We start from the raw sequence: 8,826 nt of genomic DNA, 5'->3' as shown, positions 1-8,826 counted from the left end.
CAAGCTGGCCATCCCACAGGGGAGAAGAAGAGAGACTCTGGACTAGATGTTTGTAGAACTCTTGGCAGAGACACAGAGGAGAGCCAGGCTGGCTGCAGCTGGACGCTGCACATGAGGACACAGAGGGAGAAAGAAATGCAGCTCTCCCAGGAGACTGTGGCAGTGGCCAAGGACAGCATCACAGTGACTAGGGAAAGCATGACTGTGGCCAAGGACAGCATCACCATTGCAAAGGCGAACATGGGAAAAGACAGAGATGCAGAGGCAACTCATGGATGCTATGCTGAGCCAGAATGTTCTCCTGCAAAACATCCTCCTAGTAGGCCAGCAAGCCCTGCAGTCCTGTAATTTGGGACCCAGCCATGTCCTTCAGTCCCTGGACATTGCTGATTACTGGGACCAGCAGTAATTCCTAACATCTGCATCCCTTCAGCAGTGCTCCCAGTGGCTCCCATTCATCTCGTGGATCCAGCCTCTGGGCATTGAGAACACTTGCACCTGGAAATCCAGCTTTTTTGAGCCCTGCAATGCCCCTGAGAATTTTGAGCCAAGGCACTCAATCCCAGAAACCATGCAGACAGGAAGGGCCAGCAACAAGATGTATACTTGCCTTTAACTTTACGCCTCTCTCCCCCATATTGTTGTATTTGAAATGTCCTTCACGATGCACTTTGAGTTTTGTCTCCACTGTTGCAGTAACACAGGGACTGTGTATAATTGGTTACTTAAGAAGCTTGGATTGTTAAATGTATTTCCAAATACAAAGACATTATTTTTCCATTGGTTTCATTAAAACTTTATTATTGGCTTTTATTGTTGTTTCATAATAACACTGTTTACAATACATCCATTATGAGTCATTATTGCATTTAACACAGAAAGGTCTTAAATAAAGCTGAAATAATTCATACGATTTTGACAAAAGCACAGAGGGAACATTAAACTTCAATCACCCATACACAATGTCCCAGTGCTCACACTGTCTGCATCGCCCCCCCCCCCCCACGACATCTCCCCATGGGCTAACATGTGCACATGACTCAACACATGAACAGCAGGCATTCCTGAAAGCATTTCCACGGGTGCTTGTGTTTTCTGTGGGGATGTCTTCCTGCTTGAACCTCTAAGCGCGTCTCTGCACCCCAGCCTCCCATCCACTGGTAAGGCTTTCCTTCTTGTTCTTATGAATAGTATGCAAAACACAACATGCATGCTAAGGGTTGGAACATTTTTTTCTGCTGCTTCCAACCTATTCCACAAACATCGCCACCTGCCTTTCAAACAGCCAAATTCACACTTGACAACCATTCTGCAACTACGCAGGCAATAGTTAAAACTTCCTTCCTTCTGGCCAAGCGGCCTGCGTATGGCTTCCTTAGGCAGGGCATATAGGGATAAGCTGGGTTTCATAGACTCATAGACTTTAAGGTCAGAAGGGGCCATTATGATCATCTAGTCTGACCTCCTGCACAATGCAGGCCACAGAATCTCACCCACCCACTCCTGCGATAAACCTCTCATCTATGTCTGAGCTATTGAAGTCCTCAAATCATGGTTTAAACACTTCAAGGTGCAGAGAATCCTCCAGCAAGTGACCCATGCCCCATGCTGCGGAGGAAGGCGAAAAACCCCCAGGGCCTCTTCCAATCTGCCCTGGAGGAAAATTCCTTCCCGACCCCAAATAGGGCGGTGGGAGGGATAGCTCAGTGGTTTGAGCATTGGCCTGCTAAACCCAGGGTTGTGAGTTCAATCCTTGAGGGGGCCATTTAGGGATCTGGGGCAAAAATTGGGGATTGGTCCTGCTTCAAGCAGGGGGCGGGACTAGATGACCTCCTGAGGTCCCTTCCAACCCTAACCTTCTATGATTCTATGATTGGCTGAACTCTGAGCATGTGGGCAAGATTCACCAGCCAGATACCCAGGAAAGAATTCTCTGTAGTAACTCAGATCCCATCCCATCACAGGCCACTGGGCCTATTTACCATGAATAGTCAACGATCAGCTAATTGCCAAAATCATGTTCTCCCATCATACCATCTCCTCCATAAACTTATCGAGCTTAATCTTGAAGCCAGTTTCCTGGGCTCAGAAACAGCGTTGAGCACTATGTAGGTGATCCAGGAACTATTCCTTGTGTTTACAACAGCTTGGCATACTTCTGTACTCCTACCTTGTCCTGCTGCCACTGCTGCCGAGTATCCTGCTGCGTGAGGAGCTGCTGCTTCTGCTGCAATATGTGCTCCTGCTCTCACATCATCTGCTTGATGGTTCAACAGGAGGAATCCAACGCAGAATTGTCCAGCCCTGAGTGCTGTAATACAGCCCAAGCAGCCTGGGCATATTTACGCGTGTCCCATAGTGACGCGGGGCATTGTTCGGTCTGTTTTGGCTGACAGCAGTTTGAAAATGGTGCAAGCCAGCTCCGAAAGGAAATATGGTGCAGAGACTGTGGAAATAAAGGATTATTTTTTTAAAAAAGGAACCTGCCTGGCTTCCCACAATTCCTAGTATGCATCCTGCTCAGCAGCAAAGCAAAGGACCATGGGACACTCCTGGAGAATGCTACAGCCTCAGTTTGCAGCAGCCATCATGTGCTCACAAGATGCAAATTGAAAATAGAACAGGCATTCCATCTGTATTTTATTGGTGCAACTCACATACTGCACGTTACCTGATTTGCATAAAAAAAACTTCAGATTAAACCCCTGTGTAGATATACCCTAAGATTTACTATGGTTTTCCAATCAGGGGAGAAATTTACCATATCCCTTATGTTACTAATCAAAACTAACCAATATAACGCTAACTTTGCATATCAACTATGTGTAATGGTCTGCTGACAAATGAGGTACTAAGAATTATTTGCTGAAATTATTGGGCACATAATTTAGAATAATGATTTCAGAAAATCATAAGCTGTTCAAGGACAATTAATGAACAGAAAATAAGATGCAAAATTTGTCAAGTAAATTATTCTCTGTGAATTATCCACCCATCTCTAGTCACCTGTCATATTTATTGTTTATATTGTCCTGCATATTTTGTACTTGTAGAAATGCAAACCTGTGGTAAATACCATCTTATTTGTAGTAGATGATATAAGTTGTAGCGGTTGTTTTACACAGTACTGCATGCATTTTCGAGTCAGTGGCTACAACCCTTGTGGGGGGTTACAAACAGGTGGGTTGCAACCTTCCTCCCTTCATGGCTGGATGAGAAGGAGGTCTTAAAAGCTTTTTCTGGATTAACATGATGTTAGCGGACCGATATGGAATACATGTTGAGACCCACAGCCTTGTTGCATTATTTTCTACTTAGATACATGATTTATGAATGATAAGTGCTTAATAGCAAAAATCTACATTTCATATTTACCATTTCACAATGTGCCCTAAAACAACCAATGCAAATACATTAAGTAGCAGTATATTTAATAGTTATAGAAAAGTATGCACTAGGCTTCCTTCTGGTCTCACTTACTCTGTTTTAAATCAGGAGTAAATTAAATGGACTTAGTGGAGTTATGCCATTGGAAAGCCAAGTAATTATTGGTTTGTTTATACCTTGAAACATGAGTTTATACCCTTCTATATTTTATGCTACCCTTTGTAACAGAGGATGTTCTTATCTATATAAATGTTCAATTCTCATTTAAGTCGCACTGAGCTTGTGGCCTCAAGAGACATTCAGTGGCAATGAAGGCAATGCGTTCTATAGGTTTAACTGTGAGTGGTGTAAAAAAGTATTTCCTTTTGCCAATTTTAAATTCATTACCTGTCAGTGTCATTGGATGTCCCCTTACTGTACTATGAGAAAGGATAAATAGAAGTATCAAAATTACCGTTTCTGTACCATTCATTATTTTATATATCTGTATTGTTTTTCTTTTCTTTTTTCTGAGTAACTATTCAACCCTTTCCCCATTTTCTCCTGTCAGCTCTTTTCTTTAACATGATGTCTCTATAGCTGTCTTAATCAGGGAACAGACCCTAGTGAATGTTTGACTTACATGGTTATTCTGCCCCTGGGAATATAGGACTCAATGAGACAAACTGTTTACAAAGCCATTTTCAGTATGATCCACTGGGATTCCTGCATCCCAAATCTGCAGTTATGGTTGAGACTAGGGCTGTGTCTGGAACATGGTGTTCTGAGAACCACACTGCACAAGCAGTGGGAATGTGATGAATCACCGTTTTGGAGCTCACCATCCCTGCATAATAAATAATAATAGTAATAATAATAATAATAATTGTTAGAAACCTTCATATTTTAAAAAGTGGAAGAAGAGATGAAGAGAAAGGAGAAGAGTGGATCAGTGTGGAGGAGTAGCAGAGAGGGCTGGAGAAAAACTGGGGGAAAGCAGAGGTGGTTGTTTCCTGGCTCGGGACATCAGGGGGGCGGGTAAAAACTTTCAAGGACATTTTGGAGGAAATTCAGACTTATGAACTTTAAATAGAAAAGGAAGGGGTGGAAAAAGAGGAGGAGGAGGTCCAGTTTGGCTGGCCAGTACAGAAGGTATCAAAGTATAGTAACTGTGACAAAGGGGAATAACAGCCAAGAGAGGCAATGGGAGAACTTCTTTGCTTTTTACAAAATGGAACTCAGCCATATCACGTTTGATCTGTTTCCCTCTAACTCTGTTTCAAAACAGTGACATAAACGCACATTTTGGTGATACTATAACTGTAGTTCTAGTGCTCTAGTTGATTATTATACCATTAGCCTTTCTTAACCCACATGTAAAGAAGCCAATGTACTCTCTTAGCACCACAGTCATAAATAGTAGAAATAAGACTTAGAATTATAGCTGATTTAGCTGACAGCTCATCCTGTTTTCTCAGTGTTGCTTACTGCACCAAAGTGCCTTTTCTTGCTTTGCCACAGTACATAATATAAGGTGATATAATGATGTTTTATAGGCGAACTGCCCAATCAGGCCAGGAAGCTGGGCACCAGGCTGTCATTTTCATCATGGGGAAATTGGTCTTTTGGTGTAATTTTCTTCCAGTAATTAGTCTCTCTGTGATTTTTAGACTTTATGTCATGTTGTGAATGCAACATGTTCGACAGCATACCTGCCGGGGAAAATATCTTCTGTGATGGGTAAGAAAATATCATTTTTTATTAAAGACAATAGAAAAATGTCATGTGAAACTACTGAACTGTTGGGGGCAAGACAACTCTTAATGATAACAAAGATCCTATTTAAGCAAGAGATCATGTGACAAAATACACTGTGATACTTTACCTTATACAGTTCTACTTACTATTTTTTGCCATTGTGGGGCATCATTGATACTTTACTGGCTAAGCATTAGCATATGTTACTCAGAGAGGAAATGGTATTAGCCAAAGAAAGGAGACATTTTTCATGGCATAAAGCTAGTTGTACACACAGGAGATAGAGAAAAAACTGAGCCAATTTAAAAAGTAGTAATATATAAACTAAGGGCCCAGTGCAGCAAAGTACTTGCATGTGTGTGGTTCCATTGGCTTCAATGGGATTATTCATATGCATGAAGTAACGCATATACTTAAATGCTTTCCTGGATTGGGGCTTTAGTGTGGTAGAGAAGGGAAGAGTACAGGCTAATTTTTGTGTACTACATTTAAATGTACTCATTAGAATTGGTCATAAAATGGTATTTTCTGTGAATTGTTTTTTTAAAATGAAAGTTTTTCTTTTTTGTAGAACATTTTCATGGAAATGTTCTGAGTTTTCAGTGAAAATCAAAATGTTATTAGTTTTTGAACAACCCCCTAACATTTCTTATTTTTTTATTTATAAGAAACAGGAAATTTTAAAAGAAACACACATTTCCCCAAAAAATGTAATTACAAAAAAAGGGATATTTTTTGTCACAAAAATTGTTTTTGACTGAAAAATTTTGATCAGCTGTAATGCTGATTTGCATGAGAATAAGTGTTGGGTTGCGGAGATGTGTTTTTGAACAGATTTTAATGATTCTATGGCCATAAAGATTTTGTGGTCATGAGGTATATATGTATTCACTATTATAACATTATTCCATCAAGGGACATTATTTCTACAAGTTCTTTAATCAACAGGTTTAATTTGCGGTTAGACCACTACATTTGATACCCATGTTTTGTATTGTCCTAGTCAATGGCATTTATTTCGTGATTTCCCAACTTTTCTCTTATGTTAGGCAGGAACATCTAATGGGGGAAAAAACACCCAACTGCCTCTCAATGTGATTACTGTCCCACAGGTAAACACTAACACATTTTGTTTTATGTTGGACATTGAAACTGACAGATGGCTTTAAGGAGTTTGTCGTTCCCTGTGTTGAAAGTATTGAATTCCTCACCTTCTATGCTAGAAAAATCACATCCTTTGCCAGACAAGGTGGGTGAGGTAGTATCGTTTATTGGACCAACTTCTGTTGGTAATAGAGAGAAGCTTTGTTGCTCAAAACCTTGTCTCTCTCACTAGCAGAAGTTGGTCCAATAAAATATATTACCTCACCCACCTTCTCTCTTTAATGTCCTGGGACCAACATGGCTACAACTACACTGCATACATTCTTTGCCAGGTCAGCCTCTGCTCCTAGGAACATCTCATAGGCAAAAGTACTAAAACTCAGACATAAAGGCAAGTAAGAGTTTATATTAAAAATGTTTACATTACATAAAGAGGCCTGAACCTCCAGTGTTAAAACCAGAATGTAATCTGCCTGATGGCTTTCCTACGCTATAGTAATGGAGGCCATCTCAATACCTAGATAGAAAGAAATAGCAGCTCAGTAGAGTATTTATTCTGAAATGAATGTTGTACCTATTTTTCTAGGAACTCTTTTAACTTACCTGCTCATATATTGTTTTCTTACTGGAGTAAAAATGGACTTCATGTCACTGTGATGTTCCCTGAGAGAAATTAGTCATAGCACACAGTCACACAGTTTGGGGGCTGACAGACAGATGCTTTTTCAGGGGAAATCAAGTGACAAGGGTCTAGCAGGAGAGTTTTATTGTTTTTGTTTAAGCCATTCAGAAAGTGAGTGGCCAGCTTGAGCAGTGGATATTCATCCACAAAAGCTTATGCTCCAATACGTCTGTTAGTCTATAAGGGGCCACAGGACTCTTTGCCGCTGAAGCCAAATAGACTCAGTCAGGGGAGAAGGCCCCACTCCAAAGTCAAAAGCACACATTGCAGAACCACACTGAGTTCCTGAGCCATGACGTAATGCGCTTCGGTACATCTGAATGGACGGCCATTGATCTGGATTTGCAGCACTGTGGCAACTATGTATTGACTGTGCGTCTGCTTGAAAGGTCTGTCCAAATGGAACTTCATTGCAGGTAAGCCAATCTCACTGTCGGCTAGACTGCTGAGTATCACAGAGCGTCGAGTGTGAAGAGTGGACAGATAGGAGACCTCCGCTGTTTATGCCACGTACTGAGTTTACTGTATGGAAATCAGTGTGGAGTGCTACATCCATCAAGCCCAAATTGATCAGCAGCTTCCACGACAGCATGATCTTCTTGCAGCATCTGTTCTTTCCTGTCAGAAAGCCATAATGATGAACTGTCAAGGACAGAGGCTCCCTTTAGTCACTTCGTAGCTATCTGGAAGTGAAGGTGAGATCTGATCGATTCAAAACATGGCAAAGACAGCCTTGCCATCCTGGGAAGCTCTCTGCAGGTGTAATGGGCTGAGTACCTATCCCATCCTCAGCAGAACACCCAGACCCCATCGAACGCCGGGGAGTCTCCTTCCACTAATTTCAATGAGCAGTGGATTAAGCCTTTCAGATGAGAATTTCAAAATGGCCTACGGGGTTTGGAGTCCAATTCCCATTGAAATGAAAGCCATAGGTGGCTTTGAAAAACTCAGAAACAATAATACAATTTAAACCTCAGACTAAGCCTCCTTCTTCAGCTTGACTTTCTCTCCCAGAGTTTTGGTCCAGGATTTCCTGTGCCGTGGCTCCCTTGTTCCTTCTTCTTCTTTTTCTTCTTCCCATTCCTATCTCCCTTGTGTCTAATAAACTGCACCCACCAGAATGAAATGGCAGCACCTCAGCATAATCATGCTGTCAACAGATGACCCCTGCTCCCTGTCACTTCGGACATACACCTTTCAATGCCATGTCTAGTGTAATTCATTCAAAACTTCTAACAGATCCTGCAGTCTTGTCCACACTGATGCTGGGAAAGCCACACATAAATGAACAGGTTTCAGAGTAGCAGCCATGTTAGTTTGTATTTGCAAAAAGAAAAGGAGTACTTGTGGCACCTTAGAGACTAACAAATTAACAGCTGCTTCACCGCTTGTAGAACTCCTTCGTTGTGCAATGGCCTGGGATAGCAAACATTTTTAAAGTGTTGTTTTTAAAAGCATGTTGCTGAATCTCAGCATATGACTCTATCTCATGGTGCTGGGATTGCCTAACATCCTTCTTCTACTTATTTCTTTTCCTTACCAAAACAATGTTTAAAGCCACTACCTTATTCACCTCCAAATTCCACCTTAAAACTCACTATGGCCATGATGCCTCCTGCTCAGTGATTAATAAATAGGCAAGTGGCAAGATAAATTATCATAAAATATGCTTGTATTACCTTGTGTTCCAGCCTCTCCACCTTCACCCCACAACCCGTTTGTTTGTTTCAGTCAAATGTTGCATCTGATCATTAACTAAGACTATCAACTGTTTTCTTACTATGTTTATACACTGCCTGGCACAACGAGACCCTGATCCCTGAATAAATCCTATTGTAATAAAAATAAATGATAATAATTTGTAATTACATAGCACTTTTTCATCATGTTAGCTAATAGAGGCCAGGCCTACACTA

Source organism: Chelonia mydas, chromosome 5 (assembly GCF_015237465.2).
Source record: "Chelonia mydas isolate rCheMyd1 chromosome 5, rCheMyd1.pri.v2, whole genome shotgun sequence".
Taxonomy (NCBI): Eukaryota; Metazoa; Chordata; order Testudines; family Cheloniidae; genus Chelonia; species Chelonia mydas.
The sequence above is the reverse complement of the archived record's forward strand: the minus strand, read 5'-3'. Positions refer to the sequence as shown.